At 40.6% G+C, this 19,250-nt stretch overlaps 1 long non-coding RNA gene across 1 annotated transcript; it reads left to right on the forward strand.

Annotated features, from left to right (window-relative positions):
* The first annotated feature begins 12,193 nt into the window (after positions 1–12,193).
* LOC127525583 (uncharacterized) lies at positions 12,194–18,970 on the forward strand. Its single transcript, XR_007933375.1, has 5 exons — positions 12,194–15,702; positions 15,945–16,053; positions 16,163–16,421; positions 16,655–16,774; positions 17,447–18,970. It is a non-coding gene; the product is annotated as an uncharacterized LOC127525583 (long non-coding RNA).
* The last annotated feature ends 280 nt before the right edge of the window (positions 18,971–19,250 follow it).

The following is a 19,250-nucleotide window of genomic DNA, read 5'->3' on the forward strand; positions in this document are numbered from 1 at the left end:
AAAAATAAAGTTTTGTTCAGATTCAAACTTTTGTTCAGTTTCTTCTCTTTCAACAGTAATACTCAAAATCAGAAAAACAACAACAGTTCTGATAGAATGCTCAGATGGTACTCAGTTCACTCAAAAGTACATTACAGATGTTTCATTCCACATCAGATATTTCCAGTTCACATACCTGAGTGAGATTCACAACCCCAAAGTTAAAGTTTTACCTCACAGTAGAACTGGGCTGGTGTTGGAGTGTCCAGATATGGCAGGGTAATTAAATCAAACAAATAGCCATCTGTTCAAAAACAGAAAGTCCCTTCCGTTTCTTCAACGACAGGAAAAATAATGTTAAAAAAATAAATAAATAAATAAATAATGTTCAAAAAAAAAATCTTCACAAACGTTTCTGGTAGACGAGACAGTCCCTTCAAAAAAACAAAACAAAAACAGCGTAATTCGAATCCATTCATTCGTGCAAACTCAGTTATCAGTTCTAAAGTCTTTGCAATTGTCCATCCAAAAAGGGTTTCAAAGTCTCCAAGTGAAAACAGTGCAAAATGTCCAAAAATAAACTGAAAAATAGAAGGAAAAATATTGTCAAAAGAAGAGCGTCAATGAGTTCGCAATGCCGTTTGTGTCCACACGGCGGCACTATTGTATGAAAAACGACGCACGAGTATTTCGGCTCGAACAACAGTAGCAAAATCACTCGATCCAAGCCGCTTTGCTTCAAGAACAACAAATAACGTCCGTGTGTTTCTTCAGAATAGAAACTGTGGTTAAACAACAGTGAAGAAAAACTCACAGTATCTCAGCTCCCTTCAGTAGAAGATGAACACCCGTGCCAACACACCATCTCCGCTAGCACGATGAGCAATGCCCCTCCTGGTATATCACAGACATGCAGTTCAGTTTCTCGGCGATCAGGCTCGGTCAAAACTCACGACAGCACAAGCTCGGTCCAGCTTCTCGTCCGCTCACCTCGACGCTTGTCTAAAACTGTACACATATATCAAAGAAGTCACGAGAAAACTAACTTTTTTTCCTCGCGCTCGCGCTCGTCTCGCTCACTTCCTTCCTTTCCGGAACACCCCGTCTTCTTCATTTTTTTTTTTTTTAACTTTTCAAAATAAAGGTGTTGAATACCTCCACAATTGTTCAATACTGAAGCCACATTTTCAAAACTTTCAAAACAGTCTGCATTACCAACATGAATCTTGGTCAAAAAGTTAATCTCACCTCCAAAACTCACTCAGACCAACAAAACACTTCATACATGTCTCAAAATAAGATCGTTCCACGGTTCGTATACCTTTGGATAATTTGTTTTCTCGTTTTTGTCTTCTAAACGGAAAAACGAAGAAACCATTAATTTATCACATATTCGACCCTCCTCATGAGCATAAATAAACAAATCTCCAGTCGTTTTTTCATATTTTTATTTTTGTTTTCATCACACTTTGTTCTAATCCGCCAAATGGAAAAACAATAAAACCAAAATGGATAAACAGATTGAATATTCGATCTCTACATGGGTGGGAATAAAACGCCACTTTCCGCTGATTGGTCAACCAAAGATCAAGTCGAGTCATCAGTTCTTAGCTCCAGAACTCAGCTCCGCGCGACAGAATATATAGCCTATATCTATCCGATACATTTGTACAGATTATTACAGAGTTTACTGCAACTACATTTAATCTCGTTCTCATCAAACAGCCAGACTAATAAATGGCTCGACACAACCCGTGCCAGGGCAGTGAAGGTCAAGCTGCTGTCAGCAGTTCTTTCTCAGTTCCGCGCAACAGAATTGTTCATCAGTTACTGTTGTATGGATTCTTAACTCGGACATTTCATCTAGGTCTATTTCTCATCAAACAACCAAATTAAAGAATGGCTCGACACAAACCCTACAGGGGCACCTAGCTTTCTTCTGCCTACACATAAATTTGCGTGCGGTGGAATTAGTTTATCATATTAAATATTAATTAATTTATGTTGCATCTGCTGTCACAACTACCCCTAGCCTACCTATTTAGCACACCGCCTGTTTTATTTTAGCTGATCAACTCTTGAAATCTGTATGCCAAAAATGTGTGACTCACTGAACAGTGCAGAGAGAATGTAATTACATTGTAGTGAAGTTTAAGTGCAAATCAGCAGTCCTGACTGTTGTTTTGAGCAATACACTGAGTTTATTTCATTAACACTGAGTGTTAATTGATGTCCCTCAAAACAATGTTTTATTTTTTCTGCCAGCTAAATTTCTAAAGCAAAGTCACATATCATTGTGCGACTCGCAACATAAGGCGCACAGAGTAGCCTAGTTAATTCGTGAATGAATCCGAGTCTTTGAACAAATCGGTTGAGTGATTCACCAACCATACAGCGGCTGTGTCCGAAACCGCCTACTTCTCTACTATTTAGTAGGGAGAAAGCAGTAGGCGAGCGAATAAGTATGTCCGAAACCTCAGTAATAAAAGAGTAGGCGAGAAGTTCCCGGATGGCCTACTGCTCCCGCCCAGATTCTGAAGTGCTCCTCGATGGATACTTTTCTATCCCAGGAGGCCACGGGAGAGGATACGTCATAATCGAACACAGAGGAGAAAAGCGGCGCGGATGCTTTCAAATGTGAGTATTTAAAACTAAAAACACGGTTCCTTCTGTTAAAATAGCATTTGTTGAACTACTGTAGAGTAAACTGTTGAATGTGTAAAGATGCTAGACAGTGTAGTTGTGATTTTACAGTAAAAACACGTTTTATTATGTACAGATAACGGGAGCTTCGGTAAACACATGTTCGTCTCCAAAGTGGATTTACATGAATTCTAAACCATATACAGCATAAAGATGCTTACTAAATGTTTATTTAACATCTGACAGGAACATCTTCTGTAAGTATTATGGCTTATGAGTGGTGGATTATGTATGAGTGATGTGTGTGTGCTATTATGTAGAATTCACTGTTGTCAAAACTGTTTACTTTACATGAATGAAAATAACGTAAATAAAGAAATCTACCTAAAATAAACGTAAAGTTATCTATTGTATTTGTCCATTAGTACTGTTGATAAATGAAGGAACATTTGTGTTGATAAAAAGAGAGTTAACACATCATCATCATCATCATGTGAATGTAGTGTTGAGCACATCAATCTCAGAGGAAACTTGAATCTTGTCTGATGTTACAGGGACAGATGATCACGTGTGTTTATCCGGTGGAGAGAGGCTGATGAAGGACTGATGCCATCAAAGGTGAGAATACTACAGAAATGAATACAAAGTCTATTTAAATCTTAAGTTGTAGTTTATTTTAATTATTGTAATTTCAAACAGAGTTATTACAGCACTTTTCTGATTCTTGATGTCTGTATGTTTGCTGCAGAGCTTTTGTGGAGCAGGACCTGCAAGACAAGGTGACGGCGGTATTTGTGGGGGAAAAAAAGGGAAAACCTGAAGCAAAAATATAAAGTAAGATCATTTTGTTACTTCTAATACAGAAATCAGATGACATTGTGCTGTTAAGATGACTGCTTTTGTATGATGATTGTGCATTTTCTGTAGGATGTGAAATGTCCTCAGACTGGTGTGAGCACTGAGAGCCACAGCAGATCCTGGGAATGGTGTAGAGCCATGGATGAGACCCTCCATCACTCCTCCTGCCCTTACTGCCTCATCTGGACCGGATGTTGCTGTGATTTCTTCATCCTCAGTGAGTCCAGAGCCAGCGAGAGCATCTAGAAAAAGACCAAAAGATTGAGGATGTGATTTTGGTCCAGTTTGTTCTGCTGGTTTCTGTTCATACACTGGAGCCCAACTTTCATAAGCTTCAAAAGCATCATCAAATAATGTCATGAAGCTTCTGGAAGTCAGGCTCCACTGACTGATACTGTATGAACAGAAACCAGCAGGACAAACTTGACCAAAATCACCTTTTGTGTTCAGAAGAAAAAAAAAAAAAAGAACACCGGGATTGAACAGTGTGAAGGCGAGTAAATAATGACTGAATTTATATGTTTGGGTGAAACTAACCTTTTATGCCTCCAAATAGAAACTGTATGAAATGTACGTATACATTTATATTATAGTAGTACCTTGAAAAAGTAAACTTTAAGAAATAAGCAGCTTTAATTAGCGTTTGTGCCCGAGACACTAACAAAAAAGGATTTACAAAAATCACATTTACATTTGAACATTTGGCAGATGCTTATCCAAAGGCAAGATCTTCGAGCAGCTGCCCGATGTCTTCTTTGTGCAGACATTGCTAACTCTGAGGAAAACCGCACTAGGTAGGGTTGTGGAGTTACTGGTGCTGTGAGGTGTTAGTGCATCTGTTGCTCAATCTTTATTTTTATTGCAGGACCTATAATTACATACAAGATCAGAGTAAATACCATGGTTGTATCTTTAATAATAAACAATAATAATGACAAACAAAAAAAACAAATATGGGTTTGTATACATAATAGTTTGAGATTATATACACAGACAAAGCATGATGACAAGGTTAAATATTTTGAATACATCATCATAATGCATAAAAAGTATTTATTTTTTTTTTTTGTTTATTATAAGCCTGAGGGATGAAACTAGAGCTAACTCAACAAGAAAAAGAGGAAAATGTAAAGGAGATTTATATCACTTACTTGTGGATGAACATTTTTGAATATAAAATAAAGAAATTAACAATATATTCATGCGAATTTGGCTTTTCGTAACATAAAATAAACTGTGGGTCACATTAGTAGTTAAAAATATAATAACTTTAAATTAACCCAAAATATATTAGTTGTACTACAATCACAAAATTACTGGGCAGCTGTTTCTTCAACAAGACCACAAAATAAGCAAGTTTAATCAATATCGTGAAATGAAGATGACTTGGCCTTGAATCAATTCTGCTCTGCACTTCACTAGCTTATGCATTCTCTCCGCGCTGTCCAGTGCGGCGCACAGCCTCCGGCACACAGATTTTGGGAATTGGTCAGCTAAATAAGTAGGCTAATAAGTGTACCAAATAGTTTGGCTAGTTGTGAGAGCAGATGCCATGTAAATTATTATTTAATACGATAAATTAGTATTTCACGGCACGCAAATTTATGCGTAGGCTATACAGAAGAAAGCTCTGTCTAGGCTCTGCCCTGGCACGGGTTGTGTAGAGCCATTTATTAGTCTGGCTGTTTGATGAGAACGAGATTAAATTTAGTTGCAATAAACTCTGTAATAATCCGTACAAATGTATCGGATAGATATAGGCTATATATTCTGTTGCGCGGAGCTGAGTTCTGGAGCTAAGAACTGGGCTGCGTTCAGCCCCGACTAAACGTTTTTTAAATGGAAACGGTGGTGCGTTGAACCAGAGATCGTATTATTATAGGGAGATAAGAGGGTCTATATCTCTTACCACTGAAGAAAGCGTAACGGCTAACTTAATCACGTGTGGCACCTCTCAGCCTATCGTGTCGCTGTTCAAAACTCCTCCCTGTGTACCACCAATGCATACCGCCCGTACCACCAGTTAGCATTAGCCGTTACGCTTTTTTGGCTAAAGGTTGCAGACTTGCCTTCCAGTGGCTTTGGTTGAACACCCTGTTCTGATGACGCAAGCGTTGCAACTATGGCAGCTGAGAAGGCCATTCTTTGTGTTCTTTTTGAAGAATTTTCAGAGCCTGATGAAATCAGTATAAATACGTGTTTAATACTGCAAAATACGCTCGATGTTACAGTCACTGCCCTTGCCGTCCAGAATAAAAGAGAACACCCCAATCGAGTGAAGGGATTTGTGGAAACTTCTAATTATTGTGATCCAACATTTGCCTCGCATTTCAGGATGAAAAGACAAACATTTCAGGTGAAGGATAATCCACTTCTTACCTCTGAGACTGTGTTATGATCTACTTGACCTTATTATTTTTATTGTCAGTATTAGGCTTATCATTATTGCTGATCACTGTTGTTGTGCTATGATATTGTAATATTTAGCATTATATAATCAGAGGAGAATAGAAAGTTTATGAAGTGTCACTTCACAATACAATAGCAAAATATATAAATATGTATAGTATTTTTGTGTTACATTCATACCCATTGTGCGAGCTGTCTCTTTAATACCGCGTGGTTTATATACATGTTGCCGCTGATTGGGCTGACATTTCTGACACACCCACCAAACAAGAGAAAATGTATCTCAAACCTGTTGCACACCGTTTCCAGGAAACATGTTGTTCAACCCGGAAACCATAGCAAAACGTTGCGCACCGGTTTGAGCTTGATCTTTGGTTGACCAATCAGCGGAAAGGGGCGTTTTATTCCCGCCCATGTATAGATCGAATATTCAACCTGTTTATCCTTTTATAATATTTATATATAATATGAAAAAACGATTCGAGATTTATTTATGCTCATGAGGAGGATTGAATATGTGATAAATGAATGGTTTCTTTGTTTAGAAGACAAAAACGAGAAAACAAATAATCCGAAGGTACACGGACCGTTTCACCATCACTGGTAACAATTCTCATTCAGAAAACATACATATCATACGTACATATGAACTTTGATCTTTGAAGTTTGAATGATTTTTCACATAAATCAGTATTTCATTATTGGATAAGAATAAGACTTTTTAATTTTTTTGACTGCATTACTGCACAAAGAATGAATGAGAAATGCAGCATTTTTTCTTTCTTTCTATATCTATACATATAGTAATTTAATTGCAAAAAATAAAAAGTTGAAATAAAAAAAACAAAACAAAAACAAATTCATGAAGCAATAATTACAAAAACAAACATCAAAACATCAACAACATGTATAGTAATGAAATATGTGCAGGAGTCTTTCTCTGTGGAGTTTGTATGTTCTCTCCATGTTGACGTTGGTTTCCTCGGGGTTTCCCCCACAATCCAAACACATACAGGACCGGTGAATTGGAGACTGTAAGTTTGTCCGTAGGTGTGAGTGTAAATATGAATATGTGCGAGTGTGTCATCCCTGTGATGGACCGGTCATCTGTCCAGGGTAATTTCCTGCCTACGACCCAAGATGCTGGGAAAGACTTCAGCCTCCCCACAACCCTACATAGGACATGTGGTTTGGAAAATGTATGGAATAGATAGATGGATGGATGGATGTACAGTACTGTGAGGGTTCTAGTCCTCCCGCTCTCTGCTACTCTTCTTTCCACACCAATGTGTCTTCCTGGATCCATGTTTCCAAACTAATTCATTATAAAGATTTACTAAAAGATGACTGAAAAAAGAATGCTACTGTAAGAGAGAGCTTTCAGCTGATTGTAATTAGTTGTGTTTGGAATTATTATTTAATTTAATTGTAAATATTCTAAGATTTTATATTTCAATATAATTCCTGCAGAAATGCACAGAGTTTGCCATCGTTCTGATTTGAATGTGCTTTTATCAATTTTAAAAGCAGTGTTTTAGCATTCAAAAAATGTACTGCAAATATATAGTGTTTTGGTGAAGTATGAATGACAAATGTGTTTGTGGATTTAGAAAATTTTGGTCATTAAATGCATTTTGCATGAAAGCAATGAAAATGATTCACAGTTTGGTTCACATAGACTTCTGTTTCGCTGAATGTGTGAAGAGTTGTGTTTTGCGTGTTTTGTGTGTGCGTGTGTGTAAGAAGAAGTCAGTATTGTTTGGTAAAAGGGAAGCATGCCCTGTGTCCCAATGTCCATACTATCCATCCTAAATAGTATGTGAGATTACAATAAGTGTGTCCCAAAGCTTAGTATGTTGAAAAGAGTATGATAAAAGTCCCTGGATGGTCTACTATTTCCTGCAGATTTTCAAAGTATGGATCCATCGATGCGTCCCAATGTGCATACTATCCATCCTAAATAGTGTGTGATTTTAGAAAAAGTGTGTCCCAAAGCATAGTATGTTGAAAAGAGTATGCCAAAAGTCCCCGGATGGTGTATTATTTCCGGAAGATTTTCGAAGTGTTGATCCGTGCACACTTTATCAACTCGTGTTGCCCATAATCTCTTGCGCTTAGGGTAGGAGTTTAAGATCCATAAGGAGAACTCGCTAATCAAACATGACAGACAAACTAATTTTGTACTTAATGTACTAAAAATTCTTCTTTAGTACTTCTTAAGATAATCTTAAGAACATCTAAGTGTACTTAACTGTGCTATTTTGAGACACCATGAAATATGAACTAAAATGTGCTTTTAATATACTATCTCTGTATTTAAAAAATGTATTTAGTTACCACTTGTAGTACACTATGGGTTCAAGTGTACTATAAGTGGTAACTAAATGCATTTACATTTTAGTTGTAACTAAATACATTAAATTATTGGCTAAGGGGGCACCAACGCAAGAGACAGGAACCATATATATTTATTATGCAGATGCACTCCTCAACAAAATCATACCAATCATTGTAGAATAATTATTTATTTCCAAATATAGCCATTAAAGTCATCTAGTAAAAATTCCTGTATTTTTTCATATCGTAGGCCTAACACATATCGCACAAAAACAAAATATCGCAATGTCAGTTTTTTCCAGTATTGTGCAGCCCTAATCTATGCATGTGTTAGTCATTGCTTTTGTCTGTCCTGAAGAACTTTTATAGAGCAGAGCAGAGCAATTTTTGCTTGTTTGCTTGTTACAGGACCTTAAGTGTCCACAGACAGGGGTCAGCACAGAGGGTGGGGGATCTACACCAGCCTCCTGGAAGTGGTATGGGGTGATGGATGCTGCATTACGCTCTAAGCCAGGGGTGTCCAAACTTTTTTAAAAGTTATATATATATATATTTCATTTTTTGTTTCTTGGAAACATGACAGATTTGACAAAAGCTTGAGCTAACAGTAGAGTAGCTTGAAATAGGACACAGAGGTCAATTTAATACACAAACAATATCTGTAAAACTTTTAACAACCTCGTTTTTAAAGGGTGAAATTTAAATATTATTACTGAGTTGGAACTCTATTCTTATTTAAATTAAAAAGTACTCTAATTAGATCACCACAGGTAAAACCACACATGGCACCTCACTACATGGTTAAAAAAAAAAAAAAAAAAATCTATATCTAGGATGGCTTTATGGTATTTAGTCTATAAACACATTTAATATAAATACGAATGCACAAAACTGCAAGTTTATGACAAAAAATTGTCTGCAATTTGGCCTTTATTACTCATTTAATACATGTCTACATTAAAAATTAAATAAAATGACATATTAACCTACATTTCTGACAAAATATCTTGATTACAGTTAATGTTACCACAGTAAATCCGTGATAAATGTTGTTGAATTGTTGGTTGAAAAGTATTCTAACTGGATCGGCTCAATGTTTCTCCTGATTTGCACATTAGTGTTGTTGATTAAATCAGCACTGTTTCAACTGGCTTTAAACTGAATTAAATCACAGTCAGATTTGCGGCTTGTACCGGAGACCACTATGCCGACCTCAAACACTTCTCAGTGGCTGTTTAGTGGTCGTGTGATCGCGACACTAAGCAAGTAAACACATTTGTGAGCTCGTGAGTCGCGCACTGCACAGTGCACACAATGGCTGTGTCCGAAATCGCCCCCTACACCCTTAAATAGGGCACTATTTGAGGGGACAGCCATTTGTAGTGGTGTCCGAAACCATAGTGGACGTTGTAGTGGATGTTGAGTGCACTCATTCAATCCCACAATGCACCTGCAATAACAAGTGTACAACCGATGCACGCTCAACGGCTAGAGAATACCCATAATGCACTGTGAGAGTCGCGCGCTGAATTAATTCCCGCGTCTTGCCAGGAGATGGCGCCCGCAGCTGAATCAATCATCCATTCATTTTCCAAACCGCGCTGGTCCAGCATTATCATACAGGTAAATTCCTTTTTAATTAATCATTAAATCGTTTAAAAGGTTTGAACATGCTAGTTCAACATAAATATTCATTACTACTGGAGCTGCCAGTTTGCTACATTTCAAAAGATTATTAAACAGTAGCACAAACTATGTGAAATCGGCAGCCCTTCCGGTGCACTCAGTGTCCAAATTCACTCACTCGTTTCATTCGCTCCTTCAAGTGGACTATATTAGTGGACTAATGTAGGGAATAGTGAATGAGGGTATAGGGGGTAAATTATGCATGACAGGCCACATGTAATATACACTATATTGCCAAAAGTATTGTGACACCCCTCCAAATCATTGAATTCAGGTGTTCCAATCACTTCCATGGCAACAGGTATATAAAATCAAACACCTAGGCATGCAGACTGCTTCTACAAACATTTGTGAAAGAATGGGTCGCTCAGTGAATGCAAGCGTTGTACCATGATAGGTTGCCACCTGTGCAATAAGTTCATTCGTGAAATTTCCTCACTACTAAATATTCCATGGTCAATTGTTAGTGGTATCATAAAGTGGAAGCAATTGGGAACAACAGCAACTCAGCCACGAAGTGGTAGGCCACGTAAAATCACAGAGCGGGGTCAGCGCATGCTGAGGCGCACAGTGTGCAGAAGTCGCCAACTTTCTGCAGAGTCAATAGCTACAGACCTCCAAACTTCATGTGGCCTTCAGATTAGCTCAAGAACAGTGCGCAGAGAGCTTCATGGAATGGGTTTCCATGGCCGAGCAGCTGCATCCAAGCCTTACATCACCAAGTGCAATGCAAAGCGTCGGATGCAGTGGTGTAAAGCACGCCTCCACTAGAGCAGTGGAGACGTGTTCTCTGGAGTGACGAATCACGCTTCTCTGTCTGGCAATGTGATGGACGAGTCTGGGTTTGGCAGTTGCCAGGAGAACGGTACTTGCCTGACTGCATTGTGCCAAGTGTAAAGTTTGGTGGAGGGGGATTATGGTGTGGGGTTGTTTTTCAGGGTTTGGGCTTTGCCCCTTAGTTCCAGTGAAAGGAACTCTTAATGCTTCAGCATACCAAGACATTTTGGACAATTTCATGCTCCCAACTTTGTGGGAACAGTTTGGGGATGGCCCCTTCCTGTTCCAACATGACTGCGCACCAGTGAACACAGCAAGGTCCATAAAGACATGGATGAGCGAGTTTGGTGTGGAGGAACTTGACTGGCCTGCACAGAGTCCTGACCTCAACCCGATAGAACACCTCTGGGATGAATTAGAGCGGAGACTGCGAGTCAGGCCTTCTCGTCCAACATCAGTGCCTGACCTCACAAATGCGCTTCTAGAAGAATGGTCAAAAATTCCCATAAACACACTCCTAAACCTTGTGGAAAGCCTTCCCAGAAGAGTTGAAGCTGTTATAGTTGCAAAGAGTGGGCCAACTCCATATTAAACCCTACAGATTAAGAATGGGATGTCATTAAAGTTCATGTGCGCATAAAGGCAGGCGTCCCAAAACGTTTGGCAATATAATGTATTTTAATAGACAAGCTGCGGGCCGTTTGAAATTCATCCCCGGGCCGCATAGTTTGGACACCCCTGCTTTAAGCCGTCCATCACCCCACCACTGCTCATACACTCCTCATCTTCTGTTGCTGGTCCATCTGATATGGCACCAACAAACAGGAAGAGAAGAAGAGAAAAAGGGGACCTTCTGACATACCTCAAGGATGGAAGAAAGAGAAGTAAAGAGAGAGGAAGAAGCCCAGCAGAGAGAGGAAAGAAGAACAAGAGAGTTGAAGAGAGAGAGACAAGACAATATGATGAGACAAAACAGAGAGAGGAAGAAGTCAGGAGGTGAGAGGAAGAGTTCAAGGTGAGAATGCAGAGGAGAGAGGAGATGAGGGATGCGGAGATGAGACAAAGAGATGACGAGAGAAGTTGCAGCAAGAGAGGAGAGGTTGCTCAGTTTTAATAGAGATCCTTGCCAAATCACTTTCCAAAAATGATTAATTTATTATTATTTTATTTATTTATTTATTATTTAAATGGTTTTATACACTATGTATTGTTTTCATTATTTATAGACTGTTTTTCACCTTGTTTTTGCTATGAAGTAGTCTTGATGCTGATATGGCACACAACAAAGTACTTTAATGAAATATCTCAATATTTAAGTTAATTTGTCTGAAAAAAAAAAAACGTATTGACAATTATAAATTTGTGGCTTTCTGTGGTATGCTTAACATGTTAAGTTTATTTGTAATATGTATATATACACCACCGTTCAAAAGTTTGGGTTCGTAAGATTTTTAATGTTTTTAAAAAAAAAGTTTGTCTGCTCACCAAGGCTGCATTTATTTAATTAAAAATACAGTAAAAACAGTAATATTGTGAAATATTATTACAGTTTAAAATAACTGTTTTCTATTTGAATATATTTTACAAAGTAATTTAATCCTGTGATGGCAAAGCTGAATTTTCAGCATCATTAGTCTTCAGTGTCACATGATCCTTCAGAAATCATTATAATATGCCGATTTGCTGCTCAAGAAACATTTGTTATTATTATCAATGTTGAAAACAGTTTGCATCTGGTAGCATCTCAGGTCGGCTGTCATTCTGCGCCTGCGAAGAGCTCATTGTAGCTGATGGTGAGCTGAGTCCCAGACCCTCTTGCTCTCCCAGAACCAGTAGTCGACAGCTGGTACATCCGATGGTTCTCCTGACCAAGGGACGAGAGGGGGTTGATAACCGAGTACGCACTGGAAGGGAGAGAGTCCAGTGGTTGGTTGGCGGAGGGAGTTCTGGGCGTACTCAGCCCAACCCAGAAACTGGTTCCAAGATTTCTGGTGGCCATGGCAGAAGGTATGTAGGAATCGGCTGATCTCTTGGATCTTCCTCTCCATCTACCCGTTCGGTCAGACACAATGTCCTCTGGAATACCATAGTATCTGAATATGTGGTTGAACATAAGTTCTGCAGTTTCCATGGCTGTAGGTAGTCCCTTGAGGGGAATCAGTCGACAGGACTTGGAGAACCTGTCAATAACCACCAGGATACAGGTATTGTTGTCGGAGGCAGGCAGGTCGGTGATGAAATCCACTCCTAGGTGTGACCAGGGTCTGTTGGGAACGGGCAGAGGATGTAGCTTGCCAGATGGAAGATGGCGAGGGCTCTTGGAGATGGCGCATTCCTGACATCCCTGTATGTACCTTCTCACATCCCTAGCCATGTTTGGCCACCAGAAGCGCCCCTTTAGCAGTGAGAGGGTTTCATTGGACCCTGGCTGGCCAGTGCCCAGAGATGTGTGGGATGAATGGATGAATGGAGTGCGCTGAGTCCTGCTGGGGGGCAGCCCGGCGGAGCGTTGGCAGAGGCATTGGAGGAGGGCACGGAAGTTTCAGACCAGTGAATGGGACTCACGATAATGTTCTCAGGGAGAATAGGCTCAGGTTCTTCATTGGTTTCCTCTGAGGTGTATAGACGGGACAAGGCATCTATCTTCACATTCTTGGGACCAGAATGATAGGAGATACTGAAGTGGAAATGTGTGAAGAACAACGCCCAACGAACTTGCCGTGGATTTAATCTCTTAGTATCTCTTAAGTACTCCAAGTTCTTATGGTCAGTGAGTACCGTAAATGGGTGCTTGGCGCCCTCCAGCCAATGCCTCCACTCTTCCAGGGCCAGTTTGATGGCTAGAAGTTCCCTGATGCCGACGTTGTAGTTCCTCTCCGCCGGGCTGAGTTTGTGGGAGAAGAAGGCACATGGATGGAGTCTGGCTGGATTCCCCTGCTGCTGCGAGAGCACCGCTCCTACCCCTGTGGTAGAGGCGTCTACCTCAATGACGAAGGGCTTCTCTGGATCAGGGTGAATGAGGAGCGGTGCGCTGGTGAATGCTTCTTTCAGGGTGCTGAAGGCTTCGTTGGCCGCTGGTGACCAGGACAGAGACTAGGCTTGTTACGGAGGAGGTTTGTAAGAGGGTATGCGATGGAGCTGTAATTCTGGATGAATCTTCTGTAGAAGTTTGCAAACTCGAGGAATCTTTGGAGCTCTTTGATGGTGGATGGAGTGGGCCAGTTCTTTATGGCTCCTACCTTCTCCTCGTCCATTTGGATGCTACTGCTGCTGATGTTATATCCAAGGAACTGCACTAAAGGGTTGATGGAAGGAGCACTTCTCGGCTTTGAGGAATAGCTGGAACTCTCTCATGATCTGCTCCGGGAGTAGATCAGTATATCATCGATGTAGACCAGGACGAACGTGTGGAGGAACTCCCGGAGCACCTCATGGATGAAATCTTGGAATACGGAGGGGGCGTTGACCAGGCCATACGGCATGACGCAATATTCATAGTGTGCAGTAGGGGTCACAAAAGCTGTCTTTCACTTGTCCCCCTCACATATCCGGATGAGGTTGTATGCGCTGCGGAGGTCCAACTTTGTGAAGACAGTGACACCGCGTAGATGTTCCAGAGCCACTGGGTCGAGGGGAAGAGGATAGCGGAACTTCACAGTGATTCTGTTGAGAGCCTGGTAATCGATACAAGGCTGCAAGCCTCCGTCCTTTTTGGCCACGAAGAAGAAGCTCGAAGCAGCAGGGGAAGTGGAAGGATGGATGTAGCCCTGATGTAATGCTTCCTCGATGTACTCCTCCATGGCTTTCTGCTCAGGGATGGATAACGGGTAAATTTTCCCACGAGACACTGACTCACCCGGAAGCAGATCGATGGCACAGTCCCACGGCCGGTATGGAGGCAGCTTGGAAGCTTTCTTCGGGCAGAAAACATGACTGAAGGGGGCGTAACAAGGTGGAACATCCACAGACTTTTTCCACTGGGCTCTCTATGGAGGTAGAGCAGACAGGAAGCATCTCAGAATGAGGAGCAGGAGGCTGAGGAATGAGAGGGAAACAGTTTGGGATACAGGTGTCGTCCCACTTCAGGATTTCGCCGGTGGCCCAAGAGATAATGGGATTGTGCTGCTCCAACCAAGGGCGCCCTAGTATCACATCAGCGGTGGAATCCTCCAGAACCAGGAGATGTTGATGTTCCACATGCAGTAATCCGACTTGGAGCATGACTGGACCAGCACATAACTGGACACGTTTACGACTGAGTGGTTTGCCTGTCACCGAATGGATTTGGTAGATGGACGGCATGGTTGTGGTCTTGAGTTTAAGATGGCGGCAGAGGGCACCAAAGATGAAGTTGCTGGCTGACCCGGAGTCGAGGAGAGCATTGACTGGAATGGAAACATCGACAGTAGTAAGCATTACAATGGTAGAGAGTGGCTTCATTTTCTTAATGGAGAGAATAATGGCACTCACCATGTGACGAGGAGGACGAATGGGGCATGTTGAGATGACATGCCCAGTAGCACCACAGTACAAACATAAGCCCCCGGACAGCCACCTCTGCCGCTAAGAGAGTGTCAATCTGTTATTCTCCAGTTGCATACGTTCTTGGCCTGGTTCTGGAGGGCTGATGGATCGTGAGAATAGCGGTTGGCCCTGGTGTTCTTCTAGACACGACTGCATACGAGTGGCGACTCTGATGGAGAGCTGGATGAATCGTTCGAGGCCAATGGTATCCTCGTATGCAGCGAGATGCAGCCGTACCCTGGGATCAAACCCTGACGATAGGTGGTGATTAACGATTGCTTATTCCATCCGCTGGCAGCTGCAAGAGTCCTGAACTTGAGGGCATAATCATTAACAGACTTTGAACACTGCAAGAGGAAGCCGTTGCAGTCCTCCGCCGAGCCAGAGAAGGGCGCTGGTTTGGCCATGGGACTGGCGTACACCGGTGGTGAAGGAGTGACTGTGGTGGTGACGGAAGTGATGGCTGGTGTGGATGCAGGTGGATTGGTGGTGAGTACACGATAAAGACCATCCACAAGTTCTTGAAAGGGGTCCGTGAAACTCATGCTGTTCGTCCTTCGGTGTTGGTCCGGTCTTCTGTTACGGACAGAAGGGCAGGAGACACAGATATAGAAGCAGATGGTAGTTTATTGGAGAACAGCACGGTAAACACAGTAATGCAGGTTAGTGGGTAGAAGATGGAGTCTTAGTGGAGTGAATACTAAACACTGATACAGTCCTCTGTCTTACAGGTTTGCAGATCGTGGATGGCCGTTGACAGGATGAACACACGATGAAGGTGGGTACACACACACAGACAAGGAAGCACGGAGACTGGGAAAACACGCTGGAGTACAACAGGTAATTAGTATTAGTATTTCAGAAGTCTTGGAGATCAACATGAAGAGTCCTTCGTTAGAACGAGACCGGACAACTGACTGAGGTGAGTGGTGTGCATTTATGTCTGCAGTGATGAGGTGCTGATGGGGAACAGGTGTGTGTGTTTAGTACTCTGGTGAGAGAGTGCGCTGTGATTGGCTGACGGTGGAGCCTGGCGTGTCTGTGACAAAGGGAAGGAAAGCCAAGGCTACCATGTCAACCTCATCAAGAAATGGCACAAGAAAATGCCTGAGGGGGAGAGGGCCTTGATAGCATGCAAGGTGTCCCCAAAAGATGTGGGAGATGACGACCAAGTGGATGATGAGGCTGTGAAACATTCCCAAGCAGTGGTGAGCAGGGGCATCGTAAGTGGGGGGAAAAGGGTGATAGAGTGCATAGGGCCCTGTCGTGTGAAGGGCCCTCGATGATCCTGAAATTATTATAATAATTATTATACAATTGTGCGCATATACACTGTGTCTGCGCTATTTCTCTGTTCGCAAGCTTTGGCACACGTCAGTGTAGTTGCCTCCTATACAAGCACAGCATGCATGCAATTCACATGATTTGATTGCTTGTCTAGGAACGTTGCAAAGCGCTAAATGGCTGTGAGGGAGAGCGGATGCGCCAGACTCCGGAGTGTGGTGATCTTCAAATCGCGCCGCCACCAGCGTTCTATCTAAGATCAGGCAAAAAGTAAACAGTAAGGGAAAACAATTCCTCATAAATTTCTTTCCAAAGAGACCAATTGAGAACCTATACTGTTCGAGCAAGGCGACGTTGCCGCTGTTTACGTTGTGTAAATAGATGCTTGTTGAACTGGAGTCTGCCTTTTCCTACATAATGAGAAACAACTTGTTTCTAAGCCGGTAATAAGCACTCTTATCATACTCTAATCACTGAAGTAACACGAAAACGAAAAATATATAAAAATTGGCCATCTCAGTAACAGTCATGGAAGATTAAATTAATATCACAGGTGTCATTTTTCTACCATGTATACTATTCAGCAAATATTCTTAAACTATACACATATTATGAAAGCATAATATCAGACATGTAGCCTAATATATGGCTCAGCATAATATCAATCCTGTGTTCATCATGCTTGTAGAGGTACCTACAATGTTAAATAGTTTAGAAAGATTGTAATGTTTTGGAATACAAGGCACAATGTCTGTTAATAAAACACAAAACTGTCATTTTTATGTCTGGGTGCTCTATGATATATGTTACATGATATATAGTACAACTGTTTTTCTATCAGTGAGTGCTCTGTGTATAATTGTGCACTATTATTTAAAAAAAGTGTGACATAAAATAAAAATGTAATACTATATATATTAAGGGGCCCCCACACACTGTCTTTGCGTAGGGCCCAGGAATCGGTGGTGAGTCAGGACCATCTGAAGAGTGGCCAGGGGAGAACCTTGAAGAGGTTCTTGCTGACTACACTGACCTCTTCCGACTGGAGCCTGGGAGAACCAAGGTGCTGGAGCATATTATTCATCTGACTGACTCTAACCCTATTCAGCAGAGGCCGTACCGTGTATCAGAGAGCCTTGTCACCCCACTGAAAAAGAAGATTTACCCTCTGGAGTCTGAGGCTGATTTGGGTTCCTGGAGTAGTTTTGACATGCCCTGACATTTGTGCTTTTTTCAGTTGTTTATAAACATATTAATTACAAAAGTCTAATTACACTGTATTCAGCAGAAACTAGGCTACAATAATATGTGAGCAACAAGTATGTGCATGTTTGTATTTTTGAGATAATTATTTATATGCATGGTTTTTGGGGAAAAAAAAAAATCACTGAAATAAGACCTCAAAATGCATACTAAATGTTTTTTCACAAGACTTTTGGGAATTGTATATTTTAGTCTAGAGTTTTTGCTTCAAAATGATGTGGAAATTATCCTGCCTACTCAGACACAAAAAACAATGTATTGATTTTAAATTTCTAAGACTCTTTTTGTTTAGGAAGTCTGTATGTGAAGAGGCGTGAATCTTCATGAATAATGCTGTGATTCACACCTGAGGAGATTAAGACCCTGCCCCTAATGAGCCGCATAATGAGCCATTCAGTCAGGAATGTGACTGAGTCAACTAAGAAAGAAAGCATGACAAAAGACATATAATTTTTTTGTTTGAAGTTCATTTAAAATATAGTTAACTATATAAATGAGAGTCAAAGACAAATTTTGAGTACACAGTTATACCTGGAAATAAATCCTGTTCAAAGATATATGTGAACATCACATACCTGGCATTTGGTGTTTCTGCAATGGAGGGAAAAAAAAAAAAAAGTCAGTGATCTCAGTATCATATGCATGCAGTCCAGTGTTGACCAATATAATTCTCAAATCTGTGAGATAAACCCTCTGTGAGCATGCTGATAACAGGATCATATCAGCTATTGTATTAACGTTAATATAATGTCCACTCTTAACAGAAAACATGATTTTTGTGATCTTCTGCATGCACGTATTATTGCACATCATGTGAAGAAAATTTTGTATAGGCCTATATTTTTAACTACCAGTCAAAAATTGGATGCATTACTATTTATAATGTTTTTGAAAGAAGTCACATGCTCATCAAGCCTGCATTTATTTGATCAAAAATACAGAAAAAAAAACAAAAACAAAAAAAACAGCAATACTGTGAAATATTATTACAATTTAAAATAATAGTTTTTTATTTTAATATACTTTAAAATATAATGTATTTCTGTGATGCAAAGCGTCTAAACATTCATGTTACCTCTATGGCATTTTATATATTATATTTGTTATATTATAGAGCCTAAATGTTGAAGGGTTAGTTCACCCAAAAATGAAAATTCTGTCATTTGTTACTCACCCTCATGCCGTTTTACACCCGTAAGACCTTCGTTAATCTTCGGAACGCAAATTGAGATATTTTTGTTAAAATCCGATGGCTCCGTGAGGCCTACATAGGGAGCAATGACATTTCCTCTCTCAAGATCCATTAATGTACTAAAAACATATTTAAATCAGTTCATATGAGTACAGTGGTTCAATATTAATATTATAAAGCGACGAGAGTATTTTTGGTGCGCCAAAAAAAACAAAATAACGAATTATTTAGTGATGGCCGATTTCAAAACATTGCTTCAGGAAACTTCAGAGCATAATGAATCAGCGTGTCGAATCCG

This window comes from Ctenopharyngodon idella, chromosome 13 (assembly GCF_019924925.1).
Source record: "Ctenopharyngodon idella isolate HZGC_01 chromosome 13, HZGC01, whole genome shotgun sequence".
Classification (NCBI taxonomy): Eukaryota; Metazoa; Chordata; class Actinopteri; order Cypriniformes; family Xenocyprididae; genus Ctenopharyngodon; species Ctenopharyngodon idella.